General features: G+C 38.3%; 1 protein-coding gene across 4 annotated transcripts in view; it reads left to right on the top strand.

Annotated features, from left to right (window-relative positions):
• CUNH8orf34 (chromosome unknown C8orf34 homolog) overlaps window positions 1-18879 on the top strand; it is a 392051-nt gene that overhangs the window by 18129 nt on the left and 355043 nt on the right. The gene's annotated exons all lie outside the window — the stretch shown is intronic.

Raw genomic sequence — 18879 nt, 5'->3', positions numbered from 1 at the left:
TTCAACATTTTCTTTGACTGATATATCTTTTTCTTCTATCATGTCTTCAAAGCTTGAGATTATTTTGTTCACTCTCTTGTATTGTCTTGTTGAAGTTTGCTTCTATGGTTCTTGCTCAAGTTCCTAAATTTTTCATTTTCATATTTTTCTCAATTTTGGTTTTCTGTTGATTCTAGGCCCCTTTCAGGACTTGAATTCATCTCATTCCATTGTTTTTGTTTTCATTGACTTTTTTAAAAGGATTTAATTATTTCTTCTTTAAGGACTCCTATCACATGGGAAAAAAGAGGATGTTTTAAGGTCTTTCTCTTGTGCTTCAGCTGTGTTGGAATATTCAGAGTCTTCTTTGGTAGGGTTGCTTTATACTAATGGAGACATATTGTCCTGGCTGTTATTAATTGTATTTTTGCATCTAGACATCTGGGTTTGGAAAGATTGTATTTCAAGGCGCTGATATCTGCTCTTGTCTTTGTTGAATGGATGTTTTGTTCCTTGGTTTCTGTTTATTCTCTGGTTCTTGGGAGACCATGGTGGCTATGTGTTGCCATGTATAAATTCCTCTAGAGGCCTGATAGGTATGGTCACTAGAAAATGTGGTTCTACATATTGGGAGATGACACTTAGGAATGGGAATGTGCATGGGACCAAAAGTGTTTCACAGGAGGGAAGAAATCAAAGTGCCCCACCAGGACCTGCTCAGTTAATTCCCTGGGAATGGGGGGCAGAGAGTGAGGAGAGGCCACATCAGAAGGTCTGTTACAGAGCGGGGGATGATTCTGTAGGGTTGGTGTTGGAGGAGTGGAGGAAGAGGTGAAGAACTGCAATTAGCCTATTTACTTTCCTTTGATGTATGGGTCCTCAGGGAGTGCCTTCTTGAGCTGGAAGTTGGGTTCAGCTTAGCAGGGTAAAATCTGTAGGATACACTGGAGATGCGGACAGGGAGGTGGAAGGGTGGCTGGAGCAGGTTTTCCATTGCAGACCTGAAGATGCTGCCTCAAGACTGGATTTAGAGAGGCAGAGAGAGGGTTAAAGGTTTGCATTTAACCTACCTGCTCGGCTGGCCATAGTGAATCATGCATCTTTCATGGAAATTAATTATTTTAAAATATTCTATCATGTACTAAATAGTTAGGATATCCTTTGCATGTAGAAGTGATGAAAAGTATCATTATCTTCTAACAGAGATGAGTGGATTTATATAAAGGAATTCAAATAGTGTTCATTTGCCATTCTCTTTGAATCTGACCAAAGAGAGCAATATATCCATAGTGAGACCCTGCTAAAGTCACCATTGTGAATTATTGGTAGGTATATTGTGTTGTATCTCTGAGTAGACCTTAGTTCTCAGAGAAATGGGGAATGGTTTCTTGTGCTGTTGATGATGTTATCTGTTGAAATAGGCAAAGCATAAACTTTTTAAAATTTTATCCTTCTGCAAAAAATATTATCAGTAAAACCAGCTAGTAAATAGCACATTGATGTTTGTTATTTTAACAACTAGAGAAAAATAGTCCACATGCAATTTATTTACCTTTATGCACAGCAAATAACTTTTGATTACTTTGTTAGCTACTTAATTCGCTTATGCTTTCTATTTTAGCACTTGCTTTTTAGAGAGTAAGTGGTAAATCAATTCACACATAAGTGCAAAGTATAATGTATTACACTTTCAATGCACTTGCATTCAATAGGAAGAAGTTGAACAATCTGTGTTTATGTTTCTATGTATGTGTATATATGTGTGTATGCACCTACCTGTCATCTATTTACCTGTAAGTATTTAGCTGTCTGTCTGAGTGGTACATGGTGATCTGTTGTAGATAACTCAGGTAAAATAATCACTTAACCCTGAGCACATTATTTAATCCCTGAATGCACTGGTATATCCGTCTGATAAGTGCTTATGGTGAGATATTATGAGGAACATAAGAGGAGAAAAGTCTGAAGAACCCAGTTCAGTGTCCAGAACTTAGTGGACACCCAATACCATTGACTGCTATCACATCAGAGGCTGTGGTTTCTCTTTTATTGAAATGTTGTGGTTTAATTGTGATTCTTGTACCCTGATATTAGAGCTAAGAGTACATACCTACTCCTTTGTCTTACAACTCTGGTATTGGAGCTGCTTTAAAAAGTATTGTAGTTATAGTATAAAGAAGGATAGCAATTTTGAAAGGCGTGTGTGTGTGTGTGTGTGTGTGTGTGTGTGTGTGTGTGTGTGTGTGTGTGTATGTGCACATGCACCCTCAAGCCTGTGTATGTGCATGCATATATGAGAATGTATGTCTGTAGGTGTGCATGTGTGTGTCGGTGAGCATGTATGTATGCATACATGCATGTGTATTTGTGTGCCTATGTTCACTGATTCGACCAGTGACTAGCTTTGCCTGCTCCTGTGTCACCAAAATGATCACATGCTTTGGTAGACTTTGGAAACCTTCCATAGAATTAGAAGGCAATCTCTACTGACTTACTGTCTTATTGAAACCATTGACTGAATGCCTCTTAACTGAAAAAACACAGAGTCTATTTGTCACAGATGATTGTCTTTGTCTCTGCTTCTGTTTGTAACCTTACCACTTTCTGAGAGTGCCATTAGACAAATTCCTTTGATTTTGGCTAACTTCTACTTATTCTTGGTAGGATAAAAACTTCTTAAAATAGCATACTTTGTCAATGTTTCTAGCTTTTATTTACATACATACAAAATACATAGTAGGTGTTGTGTTATACAGTTTTTAAACACATTTTTGTTTGAAAATAATCAAGGCCATATTGTGGAATAGAATATTTGTTTAACTAAGTGTGTTACATTTGTTTGTGTTGCAGAATATTTGTTTAACTATGTAAAGTGTGTTGCTTTTGTTCATGTTGAATTTCCTTAATTATGCAAATATGTGTTGCTGTTTCACCTTGTCTTCCTAAAGGCACCTGACTGGTCTAATAAAAAACTGAACAGCCAATGGCTAGGAAGTAGTGGGATAGGCGCAGCTGGTGGCCAGAGAGAATAAGTAGGAGGAGGAATCTAGGCTCAGGAGGGAGAATGTGGGAGAAAGAAAGGAAAATGCTCAGGGCTAGCCAGCCAGGCAGCCTCCAGACAGATAATGGACTGGGACATACAGAATGAAAGAACGGTGAAAAGCCTTTTTGCAAAATGTAGATGAAGAGAAACAGGTTAAAATAAGTTATAAAAGCTAATGGGACAGGCATAAGTCTGAGCATTCATAACTAATAATAAGTCTCTCTGTCATGATTTAACAACTGGTTAGTAGCCCAAAAGAAAGCCTGTTACAAAATATATGATTTTTATCACAATAATTGTCACTAGGAAAATATTTTCAATAAATTTATTTATTTATTTATTTATTTATTTATTTATTTACACCTGGCTCCCCCCCCCCAGCCTCCTCTCTTACCACCCCCCAATCCTCTCTTCCTCTGCCCAGGAAAGGCAAACAAAACATGGCATACCAAGTTGCAGTAAGACCAAGCACCACCTTGTGTACCAAGGCTAGGCAAGGCAACCCAGCATGAGGAGTAGAGTCCCAAAAGCCTGTAAAAGAGTCAGAGACAGCCCCTGCCAGGAATCCTAAAAGAGGGCCAAGACACACAACTCTTAACACACATGGAGAGTGCAAGGTCAGTTTCATGCAGGCTCCCTGGTTGTTGGTTCAGGCTTCGTGAGTCCCATGAACCCAGGTTAGTTGATTTTGTGAGTTTTCTTGTGGTGTCATTGACCCTCTGGTTACTACAATTCTTCCTCCTCCTCTTCTGCAAGATTCCCTGAACTCTTTTCAACAATTGTTTGATCTTTAGTGCATAGTATTTCCAACATGATATACAACATTTTGAATGTATATGTGCATATATATAGCTTATACATACATATATGCTGTATTGAGTACTGAGAAAATTAAGCATTCATAGATCATTTCCTGTGTCTATAGAAAATGCACGTATAGTCAGAATAATTTAAGTGATTATATTCTGGCACATCTACATAATCTATCATTTTTCCTGTTTATATACCTAGCCAATTTTCATATATCAATAGAGTTCATGGTTACAATACTAGAAATAAGAACATCTCACTTAAAATTCAAATTCAGAGTCTATTTTTATAGAAACTTGCTGTGGAACTAGGTATTCAATTGGATTTAATAGAATAGTCCCACTTACAGTTGCTTTGTTGCTAGATGTTCTTAACAAGAATAAAAAGGATTGGGCTAATCAAAATATCTAAATTACCTTCTGGACATAGATAGGTAGTCTTCTATATCTAATGTATTGATAGTTTTAAGGTGAAATTTGTTTCTATAACACAAAAGTAAAAAAAAATCACTTTGAAGTATAGTAAAGGGCATATCTGAGGGTCTAAATCCTGTGATTATGCCTATGTGATTATGTGTTTGGACCTACTGATCTAAATTCATCACAGAAACTACATCACACTGAAGATGTATTTGATTTGTCTGTACATTGAGGTGAACTTGATTGTGGTTTTATATGATGTATTATGGCATATTTTGAGACATTGTCTTAAATTGAGTGTTGTTTATCTCTAGAGAATCCAGTATTGTTTATATTTGTTTGTGTGCTTCTTGTTTTTCTCATTTTCCCCTAAGATGTAACATCCCTCTTAGCAGTACATTAAGTGATAATTAAAAACAGATATGTTTACCAGATACAATTGCTCTATCATGCCTATCTGGTTCTTTGAGCCATTCTGTAGCATCTAGATTCTTAGCATTGTAGTGAAGATATGTGTAACAATGCTCTTAACTTTATACAGATTTTTAAATAGCCTGCTTTGTGGACACTTTAAGCCTTCCCCCAGTTTCACAAAAGAGTTCCCACATTGGCATGCCTATTTTCAGACTGACTCTCACAGCACATTCAGCTGTGACCTTGAGTCTGCTGGAGCTGGCAGCCTTCCACACCTGTAGGCTATAAGGAATAGAAGATAGATTAGCATCATTAGGTTCCTTAAGAGTTGAGATTTAAGAAATAATATCCAGAGAAGAATTCATGGAGTTCACGAACATTAACTTCCAAGTTGTTAAAAGACATATATTTGGGCTGGCGAGATGGCTCAGAGGTTAAAAGCACTGGCTGCTCTTCCAGAGTCCCTGAGTTCAATTCCTAGCAACCACATAGTGCCTTAAAACCATCTATCATGAGATCTGGTGCCCTCTTCTGGTGTAAGGCATGCATACAGGCAGAACATTGTAGACATAATGAATAAATTTCAAAAAAAGACTAAAAAATGAAGATATGTATTTGGATGAATCTAGTTGACCAAAGACCTTGTAATTTTGATTTATACTGATTGATAATTTGTACTTCTTTGGACACCATCTTCAGTTATCTTAAAGTATATATGTTATAAAAATATGTATACTTTATATATAAATACCTTACATCTATACACAATATAATATGTGTAACAAATTTCTCAGAACCTTTATTGTCTCTTTCTCCACTGTGCAGTGGGGATGTGCCTATAGACACGTTCCCCCAGGGTTAGTTTTCTGAGCCATGTAGACAAAACCACATGGAACTCAAGGTTTGGTAACTTAGAACTTCTGGATAAACTTGGACGTTGTCCTGCACCATGGATTCAGCTGTGTGTGGCCATTCAGACTAACATCATCGGGGTTACATATCTCATCATACTGGACCTAAATAGTCATTCAATCTGGACAGTTTTCTAGGCACTATCCATCATGGCACATGGTTTTATTCTAATTACAGTGTTCACAAGTAAGTTTTTCCTCTGACAAATCTTCATGATGCACCGTGGTCAGATTTCTGTAAGTATCTATATTTTGGGTGGGAATACTATTTATTTTAAAAGTTAAAAAAAATACATGCTCATTCCTTCCATTAAAAAAGACTAAATACACTTTTTCTCAGATTGGATAGATTGAAGCCTCTGTTATTGGTGAAAAAGTCAAGATTTCATTGAAGTTTATCACCACTTTGTAAGATACCAAAATGGAACTGGACATCATGGCACACATGTTTTATCCCAGCACTTTCAAGAAAGAGGAATGTGGATCTCTGAGTTTGAGGCCAGCCTGATCTACAGGCAGGACTACATAGTGAAACCCTGTCTTTAAAAACAAACAATCCCAGCACTCAGGAGACAGAGGTAGGTGGATCTCTGTGAGTTTGAGGCCAGCCCGGTCTACAGAGAGTTCGAGGATAGCCAAGACTCTTTCTCAGAGAAACCATGTCTCAAAAATCCAAAAAACAAAAAACAAAAAAAACAAAAAAACAACCAACCAAACAAAAACAAACAACAAACTAAACTCTAAAATGATGGATATTGGAGACTTGGGGTTGTTCCTAGCATATACATGACATCCTAGGTTAGGGTTCTGCTTTTTGTTTTCCCTATATACCTTATCCAATTTTCCAAGCACACCATCTTACTGCACACAGTTTTTGCTGTTGTGAAGACAGTGATTTTGATCATTTGTTCTCCTAGTGGTTACTAGAGCCTGCCACATGTGTGTGGTATTTGCCGGCCATCTTCAAATTTATTTTCAATTAAAACACTAACAAGGAGTTTTGGCAAAGAGTAGGGGAAGGCTATAACCCAGCAGGACAAACTGCAAGTGTGAGAGTCCGGAAGCAGATGGGAAGGAAGTGAACATCATTCAGGAGAGGACAGTGATGCTAACCAGGAAGGAGAATGAATCAGTTAGAATTTTCAAATCCTGTGCTCCTCTTGTTAGATTGCAACTGTAAAGAGATGAGTGAACATGGCTGGTGCCACAAAGCTTGGCATCTGAACCATTTGTAAGAATACTTCACAGAGCCTACAGGGTCCAGGAAGGGACACCAAAGCCCGAAATAGTTTCACAAAGGCATCTGGAACCCTTTGTGGAACATCTTTCCTGCATGTCCAAGAAGGTCAACCTGGAACCTACACAAGTGTCAAGACATCAGCAACTGTTTAGGCAGCATGCCAATATCACAATCATTTCTGAGATAATAGTGTTTGAATGGATCTTTCATTTAGACCATCTTGAATGTGCCTTGAACTCAAAAATGACAAAAAAGGGAACCACAGATAAAAGATGTTCTACTTGTCTTACATTTGTGCTTCATCTGTGGCTTAAAAATTCTGTACAGGATCCAGCTGTCTTTCTCTTTCCTCTCTCCTCATCCTGCCACATTGTAAAACCCTCTCAATCAGTTTTTTGAAGGACTCTTGTATCAACCCCTTCTTTTCTCATGAATATCAGGTTAGTCCTGGAAGTTGGACAACAACATCATGCCATCCCACTCTAGTTTATTTCACTTGTACTTGACACATTGGCTGCTCTAATTGGAGATATTTATCATGCCACTTCTCTAGCAAAAAATTAACACATACTGTTTCTTCCCTCCCTATGGCTGTGCTTTCTGAACAGTAGAGATCTGTTGTTTGAACATGTGCTAATGACTGTGGATAAAATGCAAAGGTCCTGTGGATTTGAAGTAGCATCAAACCTTAGGGAATTTTTATGCTTGCGTTTTTTGTTAATTTTAGCTCTGCATTCTCATCCAGGAGGATGAATTCACAGCTCTGGACCACTCAGCATTTGAGAGCTTGAAATGCTGAACAACGGGCAGAATTCTGATCTATGGTGGCATTTGAGGTCTTGCAGTCTCCTGAGCTAGACTTTTCATATTGTCTGTGTCTTGCTTTCTTCCTGTGTTAACTAGGCCAGCTGCTCACCAGACTTCTCCTGCCCCTCCCCACCACATACACAAGGTCAACTTTTCACTGGACTTTAGATATGAATTTTGGAAAAAGCCATTTTGAGTATTTACATGCAGTTCATTAAGTCAGGGTTCTGCAAGAACATCCATCAGGGAATGGAGAAGAGGTTCCAGGTGAGGGAGGCAATTACAACAGTCTGGCTTTTCTCACTGGGGCTTACTTAAGATGCTCAGAAACTGAAGGTGTTATCATAGAAGAGAGCTCTTATATAGAAGAATGGAGATGGAACTTTGTACTCTAACCAACTATCTTAGGAGGAGGCTTCCTTCAGCGAGTGTGGCCTTGGGTGGTAGCTGCCTTCTACAGAAGGATGATTTTGAAGGGTGCTCTGCTAGAAATCTTTAGTAGGCAGCATCCTTGGGAGTTGGCAGACTGTTTTGCTGTGTCTGAAGGACAGATGGGCTCACTACAGTATTTTCTACATTCCTTTGTCAAACTATCAGCCACTCAGGGGAAATACACATTTGGAGTCTTCAATTAAATGCATTTGGCTGCTGTAGATTTTCTCTGGATTTCTGTTGCACTCAGGAATCATTTTACACAATTCTTTATTTCATCTTATCTGTACTGTTGGATTATTTCCATAACTGTTTTGATAAGCATCCAGTTTAGTTATGTGTGTGGGGAAAAATGAAATGCTGGTTGAACAAATACATAAAAACTGTAGCCTACATAAACTTGAACTAATCTTTCTTGTTATTTAAAGTAACCTCAAATCACCACCCTTTCACAGTCTTAAAAATGAGAAATGTGAATATTTCTCATATTAAAAGATGATCCACAGAAATGAGAGGAATGAAAATATCTATAGATGGTAACGTGAGCGGGTGGAGCTTCTGCCATGTGTAAGTCACAAAGACTTGGGTTTTCTTTTATTTGTAACAAGCAGTCTTAAGTGATCCATGCAGATATAAACATTGTAATTTGTGTGACTAAGCACTCAAAACAATTTATGTAACTCCATTCAGTCTTCACAAGAATAAGGAAAATGCAGTAACAAACAATGAGTGATATTTTTTGCCCCTTTGCCTTCTCTTTTAGGTCTCTGGTTCTTAAATGGAGGTTTTGTTTTTGTTTTTTTTTTAATTCAGGCTCATATTTAATAAACAAGATCATTCATTTAAAACACAGAATTTGTATCAAGTAATTTAAATTTGATGGTGCTTTCATTTTACAAACTTTATTTCACTGTTTCCTATCCATGAAATGCAAATGTACTATTGAGCTAATGAAGGAAAAATTTATAATTTCCACTCTACCATGCCCCAGTGAGGCTACTACAGAAGTTGCATACACTTAGTTTAATTACTTCTACATTTTAATGTGCTTGAAAATACAATGTTAGTCCAAGCTTTACAACTGCTCAGCCTTAATGCATAGGAGAGTGATTTGGCCCTGCCTCAACCTATTGTATCAGACTTTGTTGACTCCTCATGAGAGCCCTTGCCTGCCAGGAGGAGTGGACTGGGAGTGGGCTGGTGGTAGAGGGTGGGGTGAAGGGGACAGGTGGAGGGTCGGAATGGAGAACTGTGGTTGGAATGTAAAATGAAATTTAAAACAATTAATAAATTATATAAAAAAGAAAATACAATGTTAGGTGACCACAAAGCTTAAAGAAGATAAAACCATGAATTAGAATTCCAGATGACAGTTTACTCCTTGAAAGAAAGTAGTGGGGGGAGGTTTCCCACATATACACACTCAGAAATTGGACAGAAATTGGGTGCAGTTATGATGAAGGAAGCTTTTCCCTCAGGATCCAAATGTGCACCTGGAATCATGCTATTTCTCTCATTCTTTATATTGAAAATACTTTGAATTTTCAATGTTCATGCTCTTCTTTGTGAAATTGATAATGTTCTTTTGTTTCTCCAAACCTTTATTGCAGAGTTTCTATTATTAATAAAAGGATGACAGTTTTGTTGTGATTCAATCTATAATTCTTTTTTATTTCTAGTTTTACTCTGCTAGCTAAATGTTGAACAGAAACATCAGGTAATATTCTCGTGTATGTGCGTCTTGATATCACAAGGAAATGCCATTGTGGTACCAGCAGCTTTTTTTGATAACTACCTTTTATAATAACGTTAGATAAAGTTTCTTATCTTAATAGTTTTCTAACATTTGAAAATTAAAAGTTGGATCCAATATTATTTCAAGTTCTTCATGTATTGATATTACAGTGATTATCTTTTTTATTCCACTAGTGAGAAAAATTGCATTACTGAAAGAAATGGATTTTACCCCAGGTGTTTAATTTCTTTTTCTCTCTCCCTCTCCGTCTTCTGTAGCTGGATTTTGATTTTTGATTGTTAGTAATTTTAAAGATATTTTTATCTTTCTATTATTTGAAGTTTTAAAGTTAATTTCTTTCTTCTGTAGTTAATCCAGAATGCATTTATTACTTAGAATCTGAGGATAAACATTGTTTTCACATTCTTATTTGCATACTTAATCCACATTTTAAATGGTTTTTGCACACAGTTCTCCCTAGACAGCCTTCTAGTTTATATTTCAATTATTAGGTTTCTAAATCTCTGAGTCATACAGTTGTTCACTGTCAGGAGAGCTATCCCTTTTGTCGGGGACACAGGTGAACTGGCCATGAGGGCTTGACAGCAGGAGAGCTGACCCCATCCTGCCTTGTCGCCAGAGAAATATCCCCACCTGACTCCACCCTGTTTGACTCTTGTCATCTGGGGCAGGAGAAAAGCTGGCCTTCGGGCATGAGAGCAGGAAACCTGGCCCTGTCCAACACCAGCTGCAGCACTTGGGAAAGCGGTCCCTGTACCTTGCCTGGGTAACATAGTAGAGCTGGCCTTGGTGGTATGGGTGTGGGTGAGCTGGCCAGCAGACAAGAGGACAGGAGAATTGGCTTTATCCCTTGCTGCCTACTGCATTGGGTGAGCTAGCCAGAGCAGTGATGAAGATCTTACACTGGCAGTGACGATGAGGGAAAGCTGGCAGTCTGACCGACAGAGCTACTATCCAGGCCCAGAACCAGGGCTGAGTTGCTCCATCCGAACATCCACTCCATCAATGAACTGCTGGAGCACTTGAAGGGCATGGTCCTGTAGACCCAAAGCTGCAGGATCTCCATGACACAGGGTAACAACAAGATATCCGAAAGGAGTCCCAGAGAGTGCCCAGGATTGATAGTGTAGCAGAAGCCAGAGACCTTGAGCCAGACCAGTGGCTCATTGCAGTGAACACTGGCAAGTAACAATCTATGAACCAAAGGGTTTACTGTGTGACTTACTGTGTCACACTACAGCTTCCATGATAAGATTAATTTTTTTCTTTAATTTTCTTTTATTTTACTTGGGGGAGGGCAGGTTTCAAGGACCAGATACAAAGGGCCAGGGAGATGAATGGGATCAGGATGCATGATGTGAAATAAACAAAGAATCAATAAAAAGTTAAAAAAAAGAAAACAAACAAGCAAACAACAAAACCCACAATTGTTCCCTGGCTACAAAAGAGTGGATCTTTCCTCTGGTAATAGATCACTCTTGGCCAACCAAGCATGCTTAAAACTTTGCTTCTTTGGATCTTTTCTTTCTGCCTTTTTGGCAAACTTTAGAGTTGACCTGATAGACCACTTTTATCTATTATTTTTTATGTCAGAATCTCATTCTGAACTTGGACTAAATGAGACATGTCCAATCTACAGCATGTGGGCTGTGTAAGTCCCAGAGAAGCTATGTGTATGCATTGGTATATTAGCAGCGACAACATCATGCTGCAATGTCAAAGCTTGGGAGCCCTGGACTCTTAACTGTTTTCAAGGCTCTCTTCCTCTCCCTCCTTAGCCTCTTCCTTCCTCTTTTTGTACTGATCATGTGACCTTGCTATAAGGATGTGAGCACAACTGGATTAAAGAAAATGAAGCAATACAGCAAAACTGTGTATTAAAGAGTTTATAAATTGCACATATAACCTGTGCACTGTGGACACCTTCTTTACACACAATCTTATGACTTACTGAGTCCAAGAAGCTAGAATTCATGATGGGCAGCCTGAGACTAATGGCAATTGATTTCCCATCATCTGGTGTTCTTTCAGGACTGGGACCTTAGAAAGAAATTTGTCATCTGAAACAGCAAAGAGAACTTTGCTGAAGATTGTCCTACCCTCATGCTGGTGCTGCACTGCTCCTGGAATTGGTTGCAGTCATTCAGTGCAGCTCCTCATTGGCACAGACATTTCAACTTCCATTATTTCATCAGGAAACACCAGGATTTAGCACCAGGATTCAGTGCTAAAGTAGCAATCCCTGCAGCTCAGTCAGCTGCCAAGGCTTCTCATGTCCCTCTTGTCTTCACTTGAAAGTGCAGATTTGTGTTGATCAGTATACTGGTACATAATACTTCCGAAATCCAAGAGTGGCATGCCCTGTTGTAGTGTTAAGTGTTTAGGTCCTATGATTTGGGAAGGTTTCTCTGGTTAATAAATCCTAAGAAATGTCACCAGCTTTATTTTCAGTGAGGTAGACTTTTCCATTTTCATAACTCAAATCAGGTTAAAGCATACCATAATTTTCCTTTTTATTTAATCATGTAGACAAACTTTCATTGCTGTAGGCTTCCTGTCCATTCTATTTCTAGGACAAAATCTGATTGATTTTAGGCTATGTAAAATATTATTTCTGGTAAATACAATTTTTGTTCCGTATTATGGTAAATGTGTCCATCTTGTCTATGGAAAGCAAGCATTTACATTTGGGCTTTGGTACCCATCATCCCAGTTGAATGAGGAACCTATTGGGAAGGCACTTCTCACTGTCATCTGTATTCAAGGTTCAGATAGTATGGAGTTAGTTAAGGAGATTGTCATGGATGTCTTTCTTAATACTTTCATAAGGGGAATGTGTTCTTGGTCTTTCTAGAGTTGGAATGGGTATAAGAATGAGTTTAGACATGATAAATTCACTCTGCATTTTGATATTCCTTCTCTGGATTCTTTCCCTTGTGTCATGGCACAACAGGGCACCTTACTCTCACTGCTTGTTGCACTGTCCTGTGGCTAGATATCAGATGTTTTATCCAGCAGCTTGTGACCTGAGAGCTAGCATTTTATGGGGAGTTCTGTGTGTTCTGCCATGTTAGTAATCCAGCCAAATCCAATGTTAGGTCTCATTTGCTTTGGTCTGTCATGCTCAGAATCAAATTCTACATCAGTTTTCCATATTTCTGTCAAAATACATTAATATCCCACATCTCAAAGAGAATAATCTGTCTCCTTCCTTTAACTATAAAGCTCCTGTCTCTAGTATCAAACTGATATTTGACTATGGAAAAGCAATGGAAATTGGGGGTAGGTATTAAGGAAAACAGCTATCCCATTGCAAGACAACTGCTCTCAGGAGGTTTCTCCATCCCCTCTTAAGACAGACATTCATTTAGAAAGGACTGCTTTGCTCATCCAAGAGGGTAGACTGATTCTTTTGGTAAGAGAAGCCCCAAGAATCTTGGAGGGCCTTGATTATAAATTCATTTGTATCTGTTCAAATATCTCAGTCTTAACCAGAGTTCCCCATTACTTCTCAGCACCATAGCTGTCATATTGGGGGCATATGAAAACTCCCAATGTAATTTAGATTCACAAACTCATCTTAAATTATGAGCTAGAAGTGTAATTTGAATTTGCAAACTTCAGCATTGGAATTGGATTATTTATGAAGTTATATCCATAGTTATAAGAGACAAAAGATAATTTTATGGGTGCAATTGAAACCATAGTGACTTGACGAAAGTGTTTAAAGCCAGTTAAGTTTCACCTTAGTGTACTTATGAGCACCGGGCCTGCAGGAATGGTCAAGTGTCCCAGGCGCTAGGTTCCCTAAAGTTTTGAGTCCCTTAAGTACCTTATCACTCTTGTAGTTGCCAACTTGAAAAAAAAAAAAACTACTTTATTAAGGAGAGTTTAGGGACTAGGATTTGAAGGACTAAAGAGAAAAGAGGGCACTTGATAAAACACCGAAAACATCTTAAAGAAACAACTGACTGTAGAACCTGGGAGAAATGAAAGGTTATCAGAGTTTAGAATCTGTGGCTAGGGGGGTAAAGTGCTTATGGTAAGTGATGGTGATAGTGATCAACTTGGCAGGATCTAACTCATCAAAGAGACAAACCTGCTGGGCACATCTGTGAGAGATTGCAGGGATCACAAACATTGGGTCAGCTGAAGTGGAAAAACTAACCCTAATGCAGGCAGCACCGTTCCATTGACTAGGTTGATAGACTGCACAGCGGAAGAGAGCAGAGCACTAGTCAGTCTGGATTCAATGTGAGTAGCCTTACACTCCTGCTGCCATGCCTTCTCTCGTGATGAGCTGTATCCCTAAATTGTGATCCAAAATAAACCCATTCCCCTTGAATTGCTTTTGTCAGGTATTTGTGACAGCAAGAATTAAATTAACCACTGCTAATAACAAATATGAAGACCAGCCCCCAGGTAGAAAGCTGATATGCTTGCACAAACCCGTAATCCCATTGTGAAGAGATAGAGAATCCCAGGAGTTTGGTCATCACTAATCTATGCAGCTGAATCAGAGAGCTCCAGGATTTTTGAGGGACCCCCATCTCAAAAAATAATGTGGACAGGACTATTCGTGTACACACATGTATTCATGAGCACTGGCATGTGAGCATACACCCACCCATCCACCCCACACAACCACACACACACACACACACACACACACACACACACACACACACACACACGAATGGGGGGCATGGAGCTTAGGGATCTCAGAGCAAGATCCCCTGTGCTAAGAAAGGAGCTGCCTCAGAGGACTTACTTTGAGACAAATTTTCGAGAACCCAAAGAAGCTACAGATGAGAACCCAGTCAGTCAAGGGATTCTATGAACAGGGATAACTGAGCCCTGAGGATGCAGTGAGCCCCTCCTCTTGCCTTTACATTTTCCAGTAGGCAAAGGAAATTAAACGGGTGCAGTACTAGCTTCTCCTGTAGAAAAACAGAGAGCATGGAAGTGTGAATTTACTAAGAAACAATAATTTCATAAACAGTGCAAGGACAATCCTCTTTGACTTGCAGTTTAGTTGAGGAAAGGGTAGAGCTGAAGACAATCCAGTTCTGTACTTACAGGAAGTCTCTGTCTCAAAAGCATTGGCTGTTGTGATAATGCTGACAGGACCAGTTTGTTTCACTAGAAAATCCTGTGCATATCAACATAGAGCTTGGTAGTCAGTAGGATGTGCTTTTCATTTTTTGCAGCTTCAATACTGCAGTGAAGAGTTCTAAGACATCCAGAACTGTCTCAGCCCACATCCTATTACACTGGTTAATTTACTAGTATGCTTTATTTCATATTCCCAAGTCACAACAACACACTTAGCAGCATATGGGCAAATATTTAAGTCATTTACTCTATATTCACTTTGAAATAAGTACCTTTTTAGTTTACTATATAATCAGTAATATTAGTACATCATATATTTGAAATAAAGATAACCATGGAACATTATATCATTATTTAAATTATAAGTTGTAATTTTTCTTAGTTAAATAATGGGTATAATGTAGAATATTTTATATGTAGGTCATATGTTTGTATTCCTTCTGGTGTGTTTTAGATATACCCGTAATCAACACAGGATAGAAACTCTGTCTTTGACACTTACCATCTCTTCTTCTTGTGGGATACATTTTCAAATGAAGATTTCCCCATTGCTCATAGCATTTGCAAGCCAGTTCTATTATTCATATTAGTTTTTTTGTTTGCTTATTTTGATTTTTTTTAATAAAACAGACATGGATATCACCTGAGGCTTTGGCTATCCATCAGATGTGGAGGAAGGTACCAAATGAGTTTTGAGAATGTAAGAGTTACTGTTTTAGGATATCAGATAACCTCTCAATCATTAGCATTTTTTCCACAGAATACAGAAAGTCTCTAAGTGGAACCTCATAGGCAACTGAAAGCATTTAGTGTCCTCATTTTCTTTTCAAAAATAAAGGCTCTAGGTTCAAAGAGTTTCAATGACTCACTTGAGATCACTTCCAGCTGCTGAAACTAGGATTCTGCCTTGGGGGAAAAGGTCTTAGCCTTTGTAATTGAAAATCTTCCAAATGACAATTTCTCTTCTCATTAGAAATATAACATTAAGAAGTGCCTCAAGGGCTGGGGTGATGGCTTAGTCAGTGAAGCACTTGTGTTGGAAGAATAAAGACTTGAGCTCCAGTCCCAAAACTCATGACAAAAGCTGGGCTCAGTGATATGTGCTCATGAGTCTGCAAATCCAGCAACAATGAGGGGGGAAATGAAGACAGGCAGATAGATCCCCGGAAGCTCACAGGACAGCTAGTCTGGTTGGCCCACACAAGAAAAGTCCTGTCTGGGACAAAAGGTGCATATATGTCCATTTACTCCCAAAGACCGGATTGTCTTCTATGTTTTCTTGTGTTTCCAAGAAGGGGTTGTAGGGAAGACATAGTAAATAGTGCAAAGCCAGCCAGATCTCTTCATATAGGAAATGGAGCTGCAGGCTCAGCTTCAATGAGAGGCCATGGAACATGCTCACATTATAGTAGAACTGAATCTGCAATGCTTTCTCTACCTCCTAAGTGGATTCAAGTTTATAAAATCAAATTATTAATATGCAACATAGTGATACAGGAAATTAAATTTTTGACATGGGCTTTGTCTACCTCATGCTATATATAGCTCAATAGTTTGCAAATATTTAGAATGAGCAATCTTATCCATAAAATATTTGTATACACAAGCAATATGTGCACGCTTAAATTATATGAATATAAAACTGAATAATATATTTTTACATATAATAAACAACATATAAATAAGAATGTCATTAAAGTATAAAATGAAAACAAATCTGACTGTAAGTCCCGATATATTTTGCTAGTCTCTAACAGATGGTGTGTGACCTTACTACATTGGGAAAGCACTACAATGCTTACTCAGTGGTGAGCACAGACATTACAGTGCTGAAAACTCATCAGATGGGATGTTTAAGTGGTTTTCTTTCTGCTTATGTTGATATCATTGATTCACAATTTTGTCAAGCCCTCAAAAAGATGATCTATGGCAAGACAATCATTCAGTTAAAAAAGGCTGGTTCATGACTATTTGCTGGAGCATCAGCCTTTAGAAAAAGTCATTTACTTTAAAGCAAAACAAAATAAAATAAAAACAAAACCAAAAAAAAAAAAAACTACAAACCTCTTAAAACAACATCACATCTTAGCATGACTCACTGGATTCTAACCATCAGTACTTGTTTCATGAGTACTTACCATGCTCCTAGCATTGGACTGAGTACCATATGCTACCCAAAGTCTAGTAAGAGCTGTGCATGTCATGTCTCATGTTAGCATATAGACACATTTATCTGTGTGGTCAAGTCATGAAAATAATGAGGTTTAGCTACGGCTTGTCTATATTTGTCAAGGCATAGACCTGATAAAACTGACTTGGAATTACACCATTTTTTTCTTGGTTAATTAGTTCAACAAATACTTTTAAAAAATTAATCCAGCTGGGCATTGGTGGCGCATGCCTTTAATCCTAATACTTGGGAGGCAGAGGCAGGTGGATCTCTGTGAGTTCGAGGCCAGCCTGGACTCCAGAGCGAGTGCCAGGATAGGCTCCAAAGCTACATAGAGAAACCCTGTCTTGAAAGCCAAAAAAAAAAAAAAATTAATCCATTTAAGTTATTTTTTAAAAAATCTCAATTTTTCTGTCTCTCTCTCCCCTCTGTTTCTCTTTCTTTCTCTCTCCCCTCCTTATGCCCACTCCTTTTCTTTCCCCCAATAAAACTTCTCACATTAAAATAATCTCAATTTTCCACACCATATGATTGAATGGTAATAATTTGAGTTTACCTTCCTGGTATTGTTGGTGGTAGGGTTCAATTTAGGTTTCTCCTAGAACAGAGGAGAGAGTCTATTTTTTTTTCTTGAGGGAGTCTATTTTAGGATGAAATCTATGGTTAGCTATCCAGAAACAACTGTGTTGGTAGCATCATTGACTTTACTATTAACTAACCTGCAGGCTGGACAAATTGGGGACTTTCTAGCTAAAAAAAGTCAATACATCTTCTTTCTTAAGCTAGTCACACTAGGTTTTCTGTGTTTTCCAACCAAAACATCTTAAATAACATGCCTGGAAAACAAACAAGTTAGGAGGTAAATGAGTGAAAGCCTGTGATGCCTGTGTTGTAAGGAAATTTAAAGTCTAGATCGTGGTATTAAGGTCACTGTTAAGGACATCCAGCTAAGATCACAAAACTAATGTTATATCTTTCAAAAAAGTAACCTTTATCTTTGAGATGAAAAGGGGAAATGGAGAATCAAACATTTATATAATTTCTTACATATTCTCAAGTGCTTTTCCAGGTAAGTCCCTTTGGATTTTAATGAAAGAAGGCTCATTATATGTACAAAATGAGCACAATTTAAATGTATGTTTTCATATTGACAATACATGTACATCTTATAAACCAGCAATTAAAATTGGGCATTGCAGAAATTAGTCCGTGATAGCTTATCACTTTGTTCTTTTAAGAGAGAAAAAAAAGAATGTATTATCAGTTTGAAAGTGAAAGACTTTGTATCTCTGAGAAATTCCAGATGTACTGGTTTTGTGTGTCAACTCCACACAAGCTAGAGTCATCAGAGAGGAAGGAGCCTCAGTTGAGGAAAATCCTCCTTGAGACCCAGCTGTAAGGCATTTTCTCATTTAGTGATCAATGGGGGAAGGGCTTAGCCCATGGTGGGTGGAGCCATCCCTGGGCTGCTGGTCCTGGGTTCTATAAGAAGGTGAACTGAGGAAGTCATGGGAAGTAAACCAGCAAGGAGCTCTCCTCCATGGTCTCTGCATCAGCTCCTGCTTCTGGGATCTTGCCCTGTTTTGAGTTCCTGTCCTGATTCCCTTCAATGAGGAACAGCAATGCTGAAGTATAAACCAAATAAACTCTTTTCTTCCCAATCTGCTCTTTGTTCCTGACGTTTTGTTACAGCAATAGAAACCATAGCTAAGACATCAGAGTTACTTCAAGTGTCTTTCCTAAGGCTACGCCATTTCTGTTTGTAAGAACAGGTCCTTTTCTG

This window comes from Cricetulus griseus, chromosome 2 (genome assembly GCF_003668045.3).
Source record: "Cricetulus griseus strain 17A/GY chromosome 2, alternate assembly CriGri-PICRH-1.0, whole genome shotgun sequence".
Classification (NCBI taxonomy): Eukaryota; Metazoa; Chordata; class Mammalia; order Rodentia; family Cricetidae; genus Cricetulus; species Cricetulus griseus.
Note: the sequence above shows the minus strand (reverse complement) of the source record. Positions and strands in the feature narration are given on the sequence as shown.